The sequence below is a fragment of the Balearica regulorum genome, chromosome 2 (assembly GCF_011004875.1).
Source record: "Balearica regulorum gibbericeps isolate bBalReg1 chromosome 2, bBalReg1.pri, whole genome shotgun sequence".
NCBI lineage: Eukaryota > Metazoa > Chordata > Aves > Gruiformes > Gruidae > Balearica > Balearica regulorum.
The window spans coordinates 95,578,521-95,596,519 of NC_046185.1; the positions used below are offsets into that span (position 1 = coordinate 95,578,521).

At 45.3% G+C, this 17,999-nt stretch overlaps 1 protein-coding gene across 1 annotated transcript in view; it reads left to right on the forward strand.

Annotated features, from left to right (window-relative positions):
- The window catches only part of RREB1 (ras responsive element binding protein 1), a 126,317-nt gene that overhangs the window by 36,251 nt on the left and 72,067 nt on the right, over nt 1-17,999 (forward strand).

Sequence of the window (17,999 nt, forward strand, 5' to 3'; positions counted from 1 at the left end):
CCCTATGAAGTTCTTGGAAAGAAAGATGCTGCATATGTAGTAGTTAATGTGAATTGCACTCTGCATGCATGGTAGTACACTTAGGTAGCCTGCAGTGGAGTCTTAGCAACCATGAATAGAGGGGAAGCAGGAGGCAGCCTGGCTTCCCAGGAAGAGCTAGGGGAACATCAGGGATGGAGAAGTTTAGGAAGTGTTTAGCCTCAAAATTAGGGCAACTTGAAAATGAATTAACTGCAGGGCCTGTAGTGATCTGTGTGGTCATGTATGTATAGGACCTTAAGCACAGAAAGGTTTGGGGTGAGTCTGGAAAGGGTCCATGTTTAAGGAATGTAGTTCTTTGGGTTCCAAGATAGCTTTTTGTGTAGACAGCATGGAAAACGATTACAAAAACGAGTATTACAAGACAATTAATGAGATAGGAAACTGGCAATGCTAAGACTTTGGCTCTTGGACCCAAGTGATTGTGAGAGAATTGCAGGTTTTTTCTGCTTTCTTTTTCCAAGCAAACATTTTCTGACTTGTGAACAACCACAAATGGAGTTTGTCCTATGGGCTTAAAGTCAGCAACCCCAAAAATGCATCGAAAATCTCTCTTGACTTTCGGAATGAGAGACTCTGACAGCAAGTGGACTCGGGGAAGAAAAGATACTTTTAATGTTTGCTGGCAGGGCCACCAGTGTTGTCTGAGACTTCATCTGCTGAGATGTCAAACCATCTGTTTTCACCATTTTGGATCAGAGGTGGCTGGGACTGACCAGACCAGTTTTTAGGGAGCTTAGTCAGCTTCCTAATTTCCAGGTACGCTGAAAGAGTCACCGGGGACAGGAATAGAGAGAGAATATCAGTAAGTTCCTCTGCGTGAAAGAAGCTGGACTGCCAGGAGGATTTTCAATTGGAGATCACCAGGCAGCTTTATTATGGGCCCAGCCTTCCCTTGCATGAGGCTCTACCAAGCTTTAACCATTTGTGCTGAAACACTACATGTCAGGTGTTTACCTTCAGGCCATATTTGTTTTGGTTGAAAGGAAAAGAAGTAATAAAAAATAATTCTTTGGCCATTTCTAAGAATGCAGCTAAGGCAAAAGTAACTTCAGGTTTTTAGTTCTTTTTCATGTCCTCTCTTTTTCTTATTGGAAAGAAGACAAAAACACAACAAACCTTGAATCCCTGAAAAAGGAGGAGAAAGTCTGACCTGTTCTTCTAGTCCTCAAATCTGTAACACGGGGGCATTGAGATTTGGGAAGGGCGAAGTGGGTGGGAGGTTGCAGTTACAGCTATTGAAGGAATAAGCTAGCTATTGATTATCATAGCTGATAATCATCAGCAATGGTGATTTCTCCAGTGCGTTCTGTTCTTAATATCTGTTGCAAAATGGATGGTGAAAAGGACTGCGCATGACCCGGTGAAAGCCAAGCATCCTCGTGTCCCTCTTACTCCAGACCAGTGTAGGCACCTCTGTTCCGTATGGAGTAAGGGTAGCTTGAAAGTTGTCTGACAAGATTTACACACCTTGCCAAACACTGCGGGTCTCCTAAATAAAAACAAAAGCCCAGAAGTTAGTAAATACCTATGCATGTGATGGAAACAAACTTCCTGATGCAGGGGCCAGGCAGCCTTCCCTTGCAGACCATAGCTTGCACTGGCACCGTTGTAGCTTCTGTTGAAGCTAATGGGTCTCTTCCATAGAATGGGCCTATTAGTATCAATTCATTAGCAAGACTGAGGCTTTGATTTGTAATGAGCCCTTAAGTGTAATTTTCAATAGCCTGCTGACTGTATCTTACTAAGCTGCCTGGGTGTAATACTTACCTTTGCTTCCAGTCAGGAGGAGTATCTAGAGCAAAAAGGAATGTGCCACACCTAGGATCTCTGGAGTTGGCTTTTCTGGGAACTTCAGCCACAGAGAGTGAAATACCCCTGATGCTGTATACACAGGGTGAAGGCGACTGCTGTCTTTAAAAATATGCATATGAAAATGGGAACTGGAAGTTACTGCAAAGTTGCATTTGCAGGTATCATAGCAAGGAAATTTTTAAAAAAACAGACCTGAAAAGTTTTACAGCAGTGAGTATCTCAGGATACTCCTTGACATTTCTCATTTGCTTTGCTGAAGTATTAAAAGAACCTTTGGTTTCTGTAATTATGGCTAGCAATTAATAAATTACTTCAGGGTTTTGTTTTGATTTGATTATATACAATGCGTGTGTATAACACATATTTTAATGTACGTTTAAAAACTCCTTTTTTTGCTTGATTATGGAAGGGGAGACCATAGAAAAAGTATTTTAAGTTCTTTGACAAGACACTTGATTGAAGTAATTTATTCATGCTAAGCACCCCAGAGCAATATTGAATAGCTCTGTCCTCCGTTTCAAGAAACTCCTCAAAATGAAAGAAAAATCCCTTTTTTGTATGTTTTCCAAGATATAAAAAACTGCATTTCAAAATGGGTTAAACAACTTAGTGATTCATACTCCATTTCTTGCAAACTTCCCCCCGCCACACACCCCAAGCCCAACCACTTTTCCCCTCTGCTCTTGCCCACAGAATTACCATGCAGCTAATTTTAGAGGTGGGTTTACACATTTGTTTTCAAAACGCTCCAGTCTCCGTCTCTGGTAATCCACCAGGTGGAAGCAGATGTGTAGAATATCTGTACGTGTATTTGTAAATCTGAGTTTGAGCACAGGGGGTTTCCAAGAGGGCCGAGGAACCCTCGGCAGTGTAATACCATCAGTAAAGCAAAAATTTGCAGTTAACCACTAGCTGGATTCGTTGGTGGTTTTTGTTCATGTGGTGGGCCGGGTGACATTGTATTAGCCAATTCTTCTGATGGATGGTTAGAGATCAGTTGCCTGGCTGTTCTGAATTACAATAGGGAGAAGGCTATCAGGGAGGGGATGGGGAGAACAAGAAAGGAAGTGGTTTCTTAGAGATGGGTGCTCTTCTTGTGCCAACAGAAGTTTTGGTCTCCTAGCCTCGAGCATGCTTTTCTGACCTACAAGCTTGTTCGTAGCTTACTGATGTCTTCTTCCCTTCCACCCGCCTTCCTGTGAACCACCTGGCATCCCTGTACGTCTCTGCTCTTGCAAAAAAATGACATCTTTGAAGTTTGGGGGATTTCCCTTTTGTGTTCAGCCCTCAGAACGATTTTGCTTTGAGCGCATCTTTGTCTGGAAATATGCTAAAAGTGCTAAAATTTTTATTTTGTTTGGTTGAGGGATGGGTGGGAGGGCAGGGCGAGTCCACGTGGTGTCAAGCAGGAAGCCTGAGGTACCTCTGAGCGACCTCCTGAAAGCATCCCTCTGGCCTGCGAATGCTCATGGTCTCCTAAAGGCAGTCATTTGGAAAGGGGCTGCACTATCCAAATTTACGCTGCCTGCTACATTTCATGGAACAGAAATGGTTTGGCTGCATACTGCTGCATGATTTTATTCTGTCCTTCTACAGTTTTTGTTGTTTTTTCTCCATTGACCTGTTGCGCTAAAATTCACGTCCCTGCCCGACAAACTGCTGTTAATAACTTAAGCTTTACTTATAGGGCAAAGCCTGGACATTAAGACATGTTGAATATATATTGGCTTAAATAATTTCCTTACTGACTTGTATTCTTTGAGTTTTGCTTAATTCTGAGCATGTTACAGAAGCAATCAAATTGCCTTAAAGTGAAGTGTTCTTTTCCAGCTATACCAGTGAAGATATTTGCATTTTAAGTCCAGAGTTGCAAAATTTAGTCCTCTACTTGTACTCGGTGCATGTTAGGACAAAAATAAAATGGAGGAAGAGCTGAAAGAAATCGTTTGCATCACTTGAGGCCCAGTGGGAGCTGAGGGTCAGGATCACTCTGAGAATTAATCAGTTCACTAGAGAATATGATAATACGAGGAAATGATGGTATTGCAATAAGGTTTTCATATTTTTTTTTTATTAGTAGCAGAAACTTTAAAAATAAAAAGAGAGTGAGAGAAAGCCTGGGAGCAGAAGTGGCCTGAAGGGGAAATGACCAAGACCAGCTTAGAAATGAAGAGAATGGCGTTTCAGGAGTGCTGCTTCGCTGCGTCTCTGTGAAACTCCTTTCTGTCTTGGGGGGGGGGGGGGGGAGAGAGATCGCAGCCCTCCAAAATCTGGTTTCTTAATGCTGTTTTGAGTAAAGCGAAATAGTTCTGGGCCTTCTGCTTTTCTTGCGGATGGAGGATTTTAAACAGGGAATGCCAGGCCTGCAGAAAAGTGACCGTAATTGTGAATTTAAAAGCAATGTGCAGCCTTTCTTGTCATTTTTAACAAGCCAAAGCGTCACAGAAATCTGCCCAGGCAAACTTTTGGTCCTGCTGTGCCCCAGTGCAATAATTATAATGCAGAAACAGCTGATGGGTCATGTCTCCAGCCCTGTGCAGAGTTATGACTTGCTACCTACATTCCATGTTTAGCTTCGAGCGATCAGATGGTGCAAGCAACGTGAGATAGCAGCGCCTGAGGACATGCAGCCAGGCAACAGGTCCTTTCTCTCTGCAGCTTTAGTTTCTTTTCTCCGCCTCTGTCCCATCCCGTCCCCTTAAGGTGATGCATTTTACAATAAATACTGCTCTCTGGAGGGGGTCAGCTGCCCGTGCGGGAACACATGTGCCGTTCCCACTGTGCTGTATGTTAAGTCCAAGGGCCCAAGGTTTGTAAATATTGTTTCTAAAGTACCTGAGGACTCCAGGTGAGCTGCTTGCCCAACTTAGCGGGGACTTTGGAGCTGCCGTTGGTACATGTGGTGGCACATGGTGGCAGACTGTTTCAGCATTGTTACTGATGTGACTTAATGAAGTACGAGTTGTATTGGAGGGGGTCGATCTTGTCTTTCTGCATGGGGAAATTTACAAATGTTAGCAAACAAAAAAGTTGAAAATGATGCTTGATTCAGCCATGTAAAGACTGAGGGAGATGTGGAGAGAGTGGGATATTTTGGACTTGTTTTGTGCCTAGCACTGTGCAAAAGGTACACCTAGTCCTTCATCTAGGAAAAATTGGATAGGTAAGCAAAAAATTGCTAACTCATTGCCTGGGACTACTCTTGCTCCCCTCTTCCAAGGATGCCATGGGAGAGGTGCGGTGCAGACATTTTAATTGTGGTAGTTTATTTTATTTGGAACTTATTTTCACTGGGTTTTCTGAACTTTTAAATGATAGGAGTGTTCTTTATGGCAGAGGGGTTGCAAGCAAGCTCTGAGCTGGAGAGAAGGGAGCGAGGGGGAGCAGAGGAAGGGAGTCAGGAGATGGAGGTGGCTGTGAGTTTGTTCCACTACATCTTTTCATCTTTCCCTGGTACTGCAGCACGGCGGGAGTAGAGTTACCGACAACATTCTTGCTCAGGTCTCTCATCCCTCACTCAAATAGAGGGTGTAATTTGACGATGTCTCAGCTCCCCTGTGTGAAGGCTGTTGATGAAACTATATGTGTGTGTGTTTTTAAGTGAAAAACAAACAAACAAAAAAGCCCCAAACAAATGCAGATCCCAAACCAGGTCAATTCCGTGATCCTGGATCACTGTGTGGTTGTTCAAACGCTAGGACTGGCACGAGACCGGAGGGAAAACGTTTGGCTGGAGCTGTGGGGTTGAAGTGAAGACTGGCACTCTGTCCTTCTGAATGCCAGCCGTGGCTTACACGAGGTTAAATCAGTCTGTACACCGCAGGCTGAGGCAAAGCAGAATGGATTAAAAACAGGTTTTCACTTCTAGCCTTGAGTTTCCTCACAACTGCACTTCTCCATCAGCTTGTGGGGGGTATGTGTATTTCTGCATCTCAGCTGCTGTGGAATATGAGAAACATCTTTTTACAGGACGGTTCTTGCAAACTTTAGTATTTGCTAAGGTTTTCCATATTCGAACTGCTATGTCCACAACTTTCACAAATAGGTTTTGAATCTGGATTTTTTATCTCCTACTTCTCCATCTGTATCAGCTGTTATCGGCTGCAAACAGGTCAACAGTGAGGCCTGCTGGGCTGCTTAATGGGTGGCCGCCTGGCGCTGCCTTTGGGCTGATGCAGATCGTTTTTATTGGCCAAGGTTATCTCCCTGCTGACCTTGTAGCCAGAACGCAGCCTCTCTCGGTGGCACAGAAATTGTGAAAAGGAGGGCTTCTGAAGGAATTCATAAAGGCTGGAATTGTCCTTTCTGTTTTTGTAAAAGCCGCATTTTATTTTCATCACTTCTCTGAACGAGGAAAGAAAGTGCCCTGATGTTAAGTTTGCAAATTCAGAGAAGGTCATGCTTGAAGATTCTTTTCTTCTAAAATCCACTGTGGAGACTGCCCAAATTTAGCATGGCGAGAGGCTGCTGTACCCCAGCGCGGCTTAAAAGCCCACTTCTGCTACTGTACTTTCTCAGTTGTTTGCTCCCTGAGCATTGATAGCTTACTGTACATGATAGACAGCATCTGATTTCTTCCCAGCTATAGACTTTCATAGCAGAATGTCTTTTCCCTTGGTTTTAATTGGTTCGGTTTACTGGACTAAATATGTTTGCGTGCTTTTGGGATGAAGAGGGACTTCTGTTAGCTGTGTAACAGAATGAGGCATGGGGATTAATGGGGGGAATGGGGAGAGAGGGAGGAGTCGAGTGGGTTTTCCTTTTTTTTCTAGAGGCATCAGGCTCCTCCCGTAGCAAGAAAGAGCATAGTACATGGAACCTAAAGACCTTTAAAGTACATGCTGAAATGGATGCTGGGAAGATACAGTACAGCGCTTGGGCACAACTCCAAGGCTCCCAAGGCAAGTAATATTTAAACAAGCTGAACAGCCCCTTTAGGCAAGCAGCAGGAAATCCAGCACTGAGCTTTGTGTTGTTGCATGGTCAGCAGAAGATAAAAGCTCAGGCTATGCAGCTGGGGTTCCCTCCTATCACTGGATGGCAAACTGTTAAGAAAAGATAAAAGGACAGAAAAGAACAGGGGGTCGTCTTATTGAAAAGCATTCCTTCATATTTTAAGCCATCGAAGTACTTTGAAATACATTGGGCCTGATGTAAGTCAGAAACAGCGTCATCGGCAGTTCTGGTGTGTGTTGGAGCTTTTACATCAGTTGGCAGGCGAAAGGTGAATTCGTCCATCTGCTTCACCAGAGATAAATGCTTAACATGGGTAGAACTGTGGTACACATAGATGCCTCTCCGTGAGCCTCACGGGGGGCAGGAGCTTCCCAGAACTTTTGTAAGAGCAGGGCAGGTAATGGGGGGGCTACTGCTGGCTGGGGGTTTCATTCTGAAATGCAACCAGCCTTCAGCTGTATATAGCCTTTCCAGGTCCCGCTTTCTGCAGCTGATCCTTGGTTGGGGACTATTTTAACAATGAGGAAGAGAATTTAAAATGAATGAGATTGCTATTTCAAGTCATCTAATCATTTACTGTATTCCTCCCCTCCATCCCTCCTCCTTTTTTCCTGCATCACAGCACTGGTGTCTTGGGAAAGAAAATGCTTCAGAGCATTTGTTACCAATTTAGCAGCAAGTACGTGCTCAAATTTGGGATTTCTGAGATCTGTGTGTGCCATATGTAGGCAAAATGTAATATTTGCTAGTTCCAGTAGAAGGGAACAAACACAAATTCGCTGTTCTTCAGATAGTGTTTCTTTAATCTAGTGAGACTTACATTTGTGCAGCCTTTTTGTTTTGGTAAGACGGTTAACTGTCCTCCCTAGGGTGCCTAATTGCTTATCATGAACTAATCAGTCCCCTGGGTATATGAAGGGATGAAACACTGCCAAGATAGAGCCTGTGACTTCCCCCAGAGGTGTGATAACCCTCCCAATTATCCCACCCTTCCGGGAGCTTGCTTACTGCTATTTTAAAGATCTCGTTACTTCAGAAATTATCCATGTTTAGAGATTTTAGGAAGTTTTAAAGGAGTGTATTTGCTGAGGAACCTTTGAACTTGTCAACTTTCATATATTTTCTGTCAAATCCTTATTGAATAATGTTTCAAGTGTGACGTACGCTGAATGTGTTGCTGCTGCCTCTTCTGTTTATGGAAGTGCCTACCTCCGCAGCCCCTGTGGCATGCCAGGCCCTACCAGGTGAGGAATGGGCCAGTTTCTGTCTTCAGCTATCAGTAAGTAGGGATGGCGAAATCTTCTAGCTTCAGAAACCCCTTTTGAAGTTTAGATGAAGGAAGGAGTGAAACAAATCTGGTGATGACTCTCTTCTAATTTTTGGTAAAATGATAGTTACGCATTACTATGTGTGAAATGAGTGGGTAGATTAAGAAAAGTTTTTCACCTTACAGTGAAAAATAATATATTTAGCTGGTGGTTTTGCTTGCTTTCTCCTTTTAGTTTCTTGTTTTAACTCATTCAAATACACGCTTGTCTGCTCTAGAGGTCAGATGGCTACCCAATTGGTGTTTTTGTCTTGTATCTCTTTATATTGAACAATTGAGCTCCATAAGGCATATAAAACTTACTACAAAACGATAATGTCTGAGCTGGAAGTGGAAAATAGCTCCTGCTATTTAGTATCTGAGTTCTGGTGTTGAGGTTTTCTGTGTCCTTTACTTTTGCTCTGAATGAACATCATTTTTATATGAAGGTTAGAGGATGGAATCTGTCAATTGTGTAGAAATACAGTTTGTTCCCTTAAAGAGTTGTAACCTAATCAAAGAACAATATCAGATTATTTTTTTTTTTGGTGGCTCTTTTAAAACACTTTAGGTCTCGTTCACCTCTGGTTGTAGAGTAGATTCTAAGTGACCTCAGCAAGATTAATGTAAATATATATATATTGCCATAGTATGTACTGGCTTAAAACTGTGAAGCAAGGAGATTTCATTTTTAGAATTAACAGAAAGTGGCTCTGTGGCTGTGTATGTATATATGGCTGAGAAAATGTTCACGTAGGAACATCGCTCCTGAAAAGAAGTATGAATTTCAGTATCATAGATCCGATTATGATACTTCAATGTTGCTTCACTATGTGTGCAAATATGAAAGTGTTTAGTCAAGGTTCCACTGGCAAACTCTTGCCGTCCTGCTGCAGAATTTGGAGTGGGTGTACAGGCCACTTGGTCGATGTTTTTTGTTGTTGTCGTTTGTTTTTCTCTATGGTGAATACTTGCAACTACTACTTTACCCAGATTTGGATTGAACCTATCCATAATTCATACCAGTTTGTTTCAGGCTAGTGTTTTGGTATATTATATGTCAATGGGAGTCAGCAGAAGGAAATGAGTTTCCCTTTTCATACGTGAATTGTGGGAAGAATTGTCTGTATCATCTGTTTGATGGCAACGTGTGAAGCACTAGCGGTGGAATTGGTTTTTTGGAAGAGGAGGGTGGTTTTGAACTAACAGCAGACGTTTTTGGCTGGAGAGATAGCAACTTGAAACTTCACTTACTGAAGAAACCTGTTCACAATTTTGTCTGTTGTTTTTTTTTTCCCCAGCGTTCCTGAAATAAACTTCCTGCAATTCTTTGCACTGTGCAGGTGTCCAGACTCCCCTTTACTCATGGTCGCCTGTGCAGCACGTCAGGCGACTGAAGGCTGTACCTAAAATTCTGCCAGCAGTGCAGCGCACTGCAGTGGTCTTGATATCGTTACGGTGGACACCTTGTACAGCTGCAGGCTGTAGCATCCCCTCCTAGTCCGAACAACTGAGTATTGCGTTCCAGGAGTCTGCACGTGTGGAGGAGTGCCTGGAATACAAAAAGGAAAGCTGCAGAGATTGTAAGCTGCTGCTTGATCCGTGTGGCTGTTGTGCCGAGGAGCATCAAAACTTTGCTGGATGGATCCGACAGCTCGTTGCAGAGTAGAGGGTCAGTCTCGCTGGTTATTTGTGGTTATTAACCTTAGTGGATTTTATGGTTTTTTGTTTGCTTTGTTTTTATATTTTTCTCTGTGTGCATAAGAGGATTGTGGCCTTGCAACCAGAATGCTCATGTTCAGGAAACTTAAGGCCGTTCCTACTGAAGGGCTTTGAAGATCAGCAGGCATTTCCTCCAGGGTTTACAACATTGTTGGAGGAGCCAGTCGCTGCAGAAGTCTTCAGGCCTATCCATCTGACTTTGGTCATTCCTTACCTCACCAGCACGTGGATTATGCTGTTTGCAGACTGTCTTAAGCTCCACGATGACCTCCATGGATTCCTCATGAGCTTTTACAAGGCCGGGCCTGTGTACTTTGTAAAATCCTTTAGAAATGCCTGCTAGGCTTTTAAAGTCCCAGAGCAAAAGCTATATACTGCAAGGAACTTGGAAGGTCAGCAGCTGGATGTGGTTGTGGATGAAGGGGGGATTTGTGTATGTGTGTGTATGCAGTTCTTGTTTTGAAAATACATCTTTTTCAAGTCAGAGAGAGATACGTCCTTTCTGAGGAGTCTTCTTGTACTCATCTGATGAAGCTGAGGGACTTTTGAATTCCGTAAGAAATTGTTGAACTGGATCCCTGTGCCCTTTTTTGCACGTGTGTTGCAGTCTATGAAAATTAACAGATGCTGTTTCATTTTGTCAGTGTGCAGGAAGCACCTCCCACAGGTTAGTTTCACTGTATGTACTTCAAAATAGAAAGAAAACTCGTGCTGAAGAGTACCATTGGCAAGTAGCACTGCCTTTAAAAATTTTCCTAGTGGCTTTCCTGTGAGGATCTCAACTTGGAGAGGCTTGCCAGCACCATCTACTGCTGTAATTAATTTACCTAACTAAAACATGAAAGAAATGTTGTATTTCAGTATTTAGAGCTCTGCAAACAACCCTGACGGCTACCTGCCCAGCTGCTATAAGGCAGTGGGTGTGCTCACAAGACTGTGGCAACTTGTTCATCAGTGATGGGAGAGAGATGTTTTTCTCAAGGCTGGGTTCTCCCTTCACCTGGAGGAAGCACTAAACCTCAGTTCGAGTGATTTGTGGTACTCTGGCATGTATGGCAAATATATATCTAGAATAACCCCAGGTAAAATTAAACAGCTAGCTTGTATCTCTTATCTCTGGTTTAGAACAACAGGAGAATGGCAGCTGATGGTCATCTATGTTTAACATCACATGGAGATGATGTAGATGGTGTGTATCTATTCCCGTCCTTAGGAGATTGTATGAGATGGTTGCTTTGAGACGTGTTTGTGCCTCATACAGCGTGGGGCAGCGGGGTGGCTTTGGCTAGTGGATCTGCTCAGGGTCTGCCTGCTGTGGAGATACCAGCTAGGAAGGAGCGCTACAAGTTATCTTGCTCATGAAAAAGTTGTGTAGCCACTTTGGATGCTACAGATTGAGGCTGCCATGACAGGTGCCTCCTAGGGTGAATGGGAGAGTGAGGGTTGTACAGCACACTTCTGAATGCCTTTGCTCCAGCACATCTCTCTTTCCTCCCTGGGGCATGTGGTTTCCCCTCTTAAAATTTCAAGCTAAAACTCTGTAATTAAAAAATCTATTTTGGGGGGTATATGTGTTTCTGAACATTTTAAATTGTCTTGATTATAGATTTTGTTGTTGTTGATGTTTGGAGAGTGGGATAGGGGGAATAGTTCCTGTGCTGACCAGAAACAGAAGACAGGAAGATAATGATGTTAACAAGGTGGGGGAGAAAAGGAGGTGTTTGTTTAGAGAAAGCCTAGTCACTAAAGCCTGCGGAGCAGAGGAACCCTGCTGATAACACAGATGAAATAGTCTGTCTCTTTCCTAACTTTAGAGGAGTGGAGCTTTGTAATAAATGGCTGCCATGTGGCAGCTGTCTCCCAGCTTCGTGAGCCTGGCAGTAGTTAATCCTGTCAGCAAGTCATGCTCCCTGGAAAGGAGCAGCGAGAAGAGCTGCAAACTCTTGAATCATTCTCTGTGCAAAATATTTGCATGTTGAATCTCTCTCTGCTTAAAATGAGTTTGGTAATTTGGTGGAGGTTCTCATCTTTAGGGAGCATTAGAGTGCAGCTGTGTTGGTTTTTAAATAAAACGTCAGAAACGTGCTGAGATGTTGTGATTCTTTTCCCTCTTTAAAAAAGAAAAAAGCTATTTTAGTTTTGGAAGGTAAATGTTCCAGGCTACAAAACGTGCTGTGTAATGAGGGGATGGTCTGTGTTGCTATCCCTGTGTGTTATGAAATTACAGGTTGAGTGAGCATCTGAGATCATGGTTATCCTTAAAAGCTTGAGGCTTTAAAATTAATCTGTTCACTTTAATTTGCTTTTTGTATTTTGCTGAGCACATAGTGTTTCTGTCCTTTCTCCACAACCCGGAAGACTAGAACTTTGGCTTTAAAAAAAAAAAACTAGAGATTTTTGTGCAGTAATGTAACACCATCAGATTTTTACAGGGCTTGTGATAAAATCATGATGGGTGACAATGCTACCACCAGGAAATGAGTTTTAATCCCAGTAATTTCTACTCTTTCTTTTCTCATGTCGTGCATCATTTTACTGTGTTATCTTGTGAGGTGTAAAGTGTTTTGGTGTGCTACCTGGTACGATGCTGCAAGCTGAGAGCACGCTAGCATCTCCCGCAAAGACAGTGTGGTCGGGCTATAAAGGATGTGTTGGGGGCTCTGTGGTAAGCAAACCGATGCTCTCCCGCTTGGGCTTGCCTGCACAAGGAAATTTACTAGCACGTGGATGCAGTTACAGTGGTGAAATGCCATGTGGGACATAGTTACTCTGAAAGGAAAGAGTCTTTTCCTGTTTTAGCTTACCCTATTTCCAGAACAGTTTTTGTAAAATGGCCCGTGCATTCAGGCCCTCTGTGAAGCCCTCTTTAAATCTGCCCTGGAGGAAGAGGGTTGCAACCGGGGTGCTGTGAAAGAAGCAGGGCACTAGCACAGGAGATATTCTGTATCTTCCTCAGTGTGATTCATCCTGCCCCTCTCTAATCCCTGCCGAACCTGTCCTGCTGCATGCACACAGCTCTGGCTACGTGTACAGAGCAAGTGTGAGGGGGCGAAACGTTTTCTCGTTTCTCCCTCCAGAGATTTGCTTTGAACCTTTACCTCGAGTCCCAGGTCCGAAGCTGCCCTTGGCTGAGCTGCTGGCCATCAGGGCGAGGGATGGGGACAGGGACGGGCCCTCCCTCCTCCCCTCCTTCCCTCCCCGACAGCTGCAGGCACCAATTGCCAGCCAGCAGCCCGGCCGCATGGTTTCGTGGCTTTTCTTCCTCTCGTTATTACTGTTCCTTCTTGTTTCTGCAATGCTGTGCAGAGGAACAACCAGACCGATTGTCTCCTCTCAGGGCGGGTGCCTGGGCATCTGCAAAGCCAGTTGGTATGGCACAGGAGCCCTTGTTTTTTCAGCGACACCAGGGGCTATTGATGGCAGGCTGGGGCTGTGCTGCTGCTGCACAGATGCTTGCTCTTGGCCCACCTTAAAAGGACAAGATATCCCGTGGTTTAGACTGGCCATATATTGTTGAGGATGTCAGCATCTCCGTCACGGCTACTCAGCCAAGCCCAGCATCTCGCTTTGCCTGCCCCACGTCCCTGCAGCCTCTCTTCAGTCAGAGCTGCAGAGCATTGTAATTAGGACTGCTTGGAGGGGAGGTCGCTTTTCTTCTCTGTTACTCAGAAATGCTTTCCATCTGGCTCTTCCAAATGCAATCCGTCTAGCTCACCCCTCGGGCTCTTGGGCAAGTATCCCATTCCCTCAGCACAGTGCTTGCTTAGCCATGTAGGTGATGGGACATCAACCTATAGCTTCCCCCCTTCATGGTTTTAAGTTAGCTGTGTTTAAAAGCAAAAATAAATTAAAAAACCCCAAAGCCACAGAGCTACGTTTTGGATTGTTTCCTCATTTTGCATCCCTTATCCCCTCTCACTTGTCTGAGACGGCGGCAGCAGGAGCAGATGAGGTTTTGTGTCCCAGGGCAGTGCTTCCCTGGGGTAGCCGGGGCTCCCCTTGGGCAGGCGCACCTCCCCTTCCTCGGCCTGTGGGGCAGGGAGACGCACGATGGGGGTGCCCGCTGGTCCTCGCTTCGGCTTCCCCCTGCCTCTCTACTCTCTTGCCTTGTCCTTGGCTCCTTCGGGGCAGTGTGGGCAGCGGCGGTTTTGACAGGCAGCATGATGCCGCTCGCCTGACCCGTTCCCGCCTTCATGAGACACCTCAGTCCCGCCTGCTGAGGGAAGAGCCTTCCGGGCCCGCTCCCTCCGGTCCCTGGCTCTACTCCGGGCTCCCACCCTCTCCCTCACCGCATCCCAAGGCTGTCCCCTCGCCTGGAGGGAGGTGAGCCAGTCCTGGCCCGAGAGAGAGCCGTGGTGGCCAGACCAGGGAAGGCTGATCAGCGCGGGGAGAGACCCCGGGCCGTGTCCCAAGGAGCGCCGCCACACTGCGGCTGGTGCCAGCCCTGGGGGGGGATGCGAAGGGACTTTCTCGGGTCGCCACTTCATCTAAGGCAAATAAACTGGAGTCAAAGCCAAGAAACACATCGACTTCCTGGAACTCTGCGAGCCGTCCGCACAGCTGTCCCCACTCCCCGAACACATGCAAAGCAGAGCTTATAAGGACAGACAGTATTGCTTTTGTGTCCCTCCTCAGCCAGCGGGGAGGGCGCAGGGGAGGGGATGTGCTGGATAAGGCCCAAGTCCTGTCTTGTCCTGTGTTCCCCCAGCATTGTGGTTCCCTGTGACTGGAGGGAGCTGAGCCTCCCCACGCACCTCCTGACGGCTGCGCGGGCAGGCAAGGATGAGGATGGAGGGGAGTTTCAAGTTGTCTGTGCGGGAAGGAATGGGGGGGATGTCTGCTTACAGCTGCCTATTTTACTCTGCTGTTGTCCTGACTGTATTTTTTCGCATGTGTCTAAAAGTGGTGCTCGCAGCCCCAGGTTTGCTAGGCTGTCTTCAAATCTCAATATCCTTTTTGCTTGAACAAGCTCTCAAAGCTGACTGCAATTTGGTGACAAAGGCTTCCTGGAGGGCCAGGTGCTCACCCACAAGCTGATATGAACAGTGAGGATGAGGAACAGTTCGTAGATACTTCTTTGGTCAGGGCGGGGGAGGAGGGCTAAGGCGTTAGAAAATCTCAAAATTCATCAGGTCTGTTGAGCCTAAATGTGGCCGCAGGTTATTGCAGCTCTTGCGGTGCCGTGCATTTTGTGTGGCACTGCCATCCCTGAGAATGGCAGTGCTGGTTGGGAGCTCAGTGCAGGCTCGGCTCAAACCCTCTGAGGTGCCTACCGAGCATGCTGGCAGAGACCTGGGCTTTCCTCTCAGGAGCCAGGGGGCCGTTGGGTTTTGCTTTCAGTCTCGGTGCTGGAGCAGCATGTGCCTTGGTTCTCCTTTCTAGCCTAGCAAGACCACAGGCTCCTGTGCGAGGGCTGTTCCCACAGCACACAGTGCTTGTGAGAGGAGCAAACGTGGGTGCCCTGTTCAAGTTAGCAAATCAAGCGCAGAGCCAAGAAGACAGGTACGAATGCATTTTATATTAAGGCTGCCTGGTGTCTCCATGCATTGCTGTAAACCAGCTGGACCATATAGGTGAATTTCATCCAGGAAACCCCTGCTTCACCGGTGCAGCATCTCACTGTTACGTTAGTGTAGCTTCCTTGTTGTCAGTGTATTACATCAATGTAACACCAGAGTATCATGGTGATTCAGAGTTGTCGTTTGCTTAAGGCATTAACTAAGTTCAGATTCAGGTATGCTTTATGGAGCGATGCTTTTGTTCGTCTGAGCCAAAGTCCTGAGGACCATTAGTGGTCCATAAGTCCGTAAGAAGGTGACTTTCAAAACATACATAAAAACTAAGTGTGCATGCATATCCTATCATGCACACAAGGTAATAAAACAGGAGGAGTAAATATGTTTGAATATTTAAAATTTAGCCTGTTAGGTGTTGTAGCAATGGTATACAAAATAATCTGGAAATACGGGGGACGTCTTGTTCTTGTTTGGCGCTTCTTCTCATGCCCATCCCCCAGAACAGAAGGTGGTCCTAGCTCAGTTTTCAGGCATGTCCATGAGCGTGTGCTTCACTTGTTTATTCTGTGTCTGGGTGTATCTGCCTGTGTATGCGTTAGGTAAGAATAGGCATGTGGATGTTGTGGATTTGTAGGGTTATTTCAGGCAGCAAAGTATTACACATGCGCTAACATAGGTAAAAGAATTGTATTGCTGATAGCTCAGAGAGTTCATAGCAAGATGAGCAGTCTGTCTTTCAGTGCTCAGAGAGTACCTTTGTTGCTCCTTTTGGTTGTTGTCTTTTAGGGTTTGGTTTGGTTATGTTTTTCCCTAGAAGAAAACAGTAGTTGCAAGTTCAAAACCTTTGGGGTAACATTCTTGGTTTTTACCGAAAGAACGACCACCAGATACTCCCATGCCACTGTCTTTCTTTTTATGCTTGTCTTCCTTTCCCCATAGGCTGCTCTGTACTGGTGCTCCAGCAGTGGTGACAGCGAGGTGACGCTGCCAGTATAAATCTCTACCGCTGTGGTGCCGAGTCAGCACCAACACTTCAGTAGCAAGGGCAGAGTTGGTATTAAAAAGGTCAGTTGGGAAAACTTTTTTCGTTTGGTTTTCCTTTGCCTTGAGGCAGTGCTTTGAATAGTGTTAACCCTTTTTTCTTCCCACACAACGCCTTTTCACCCTCTTTCCTTTCTGCCAGCTTTGATGCAAAATCACGTTCAAAATGTAGCGCGGGTGATTGTGCGCATCTCTTGGGGTGGGAGTGACCATTTGTGCTTGAGAGTGTCACCATGTGCTCTGGGAGTAAAATCTGCTCCTCTGTGTAGAAGCTTAGTAGAAGACCAGTGCATCAGAAACTCTTTGGAGCGCAGTTTAGCAATTCTTAGGTATTATAATCTCAAGGGTAAACGGCAAACTTTTGTTTATTCAAATGCAATATCCCTCTTTGAAGTTACGTTCTCATCTAAATTTGTATACTAGAAGGTCTGGCCTTTATTTAAATGATCCTTGGGTTTTTTTCTACCACTTAAAAAAAAAAACAGTGGGAAAGCCTTGAGTAAGCTAATAGCATTGCTAAGATGGAAATGATGAAGAAGGCTCAGGATTCCTGTTCGGGCCTCATGGGAAAAAGTGGTTTGAAATGCATGTGTGTGGGGGTGCGCATTCCTACAACTGTCATTTGTTTCCCCTGTTTCTCCTCCCCCCCCGTGTTCTGTACTACGTACTACAGCATGTGTAATGAAACTAATAAAAGTATTTGGCTGAGAGTGTTAATCTTTCCCTGGCCCAATTAGTGCACAGCTTCTACTTTAACGTTAATGTGGATTTTTTTCGGAAGGCAGAACAATGAGCAGCTTTGTGCTACACACCAGGTTTTCCCCCTCCTTGCCTGTATTGTGTGTTTCTTCCTATCTATTCCAAAGGGAGAGCTCCTGTGCAGAGACTTGTACAAGCTCCCAGGGGCCAGGACGTGCTGCTCTGCGCTTCTGTAGCCGCCTCTCAACGGCAAGTCAAGTGACTGTGACTCTGAAGACTCATCATTTCTTCTCCTTTCTTCTTCCTTCCCCTGTGGCCCGTGTTCTCCTTTTTGCTTCATCCGTGATGCTGTTCACCAGAAGGAGAAGCAGCTGTAACTGTTGAGAGTGGTCTTAAAAGAAGAAAATTAAATACAAATAAATACACATAAGTGAAGGAGGGAAGTAACCGTTGATGGGCTCAGCTTTAACATACAGTGGAGTCACACTGTATCCCAAAGGAGGAAATAGGTCTAGCAAGTGTCTTCCTGTACAGACTGAATGGGAAGCAACAAGGCTTTTTTTCTCTTTTTTTTTTTTTTAAGCGCTTTGCTTTCTCGGTGACTCTCCCATTAGCTGGTTGTGTGGGACATCAGGGGTGGGTCTCTGTCAGAAGCAGGAGCTAAAGGCCCCTCAGGTTTCTCTGTGGGGTCAAAGTTTCCCCAGTTTTATGGTTTCAGCCACATCATCAAGTGGAGGGGATACATTCCTGTAGGAGAGCCAGGTCTCTTGGTGTGGCTGTGTAAAGAGGGCTGCTGCGTTGTTTTGTTTGCCAACCCCCCCCAGCCATGTGTCAGCGCTTTCACTCTGTTGCTTGCTCTCTGCTTTTCCTCCTTTTCACAGAAGATGACTGTGACATTGGGGGGG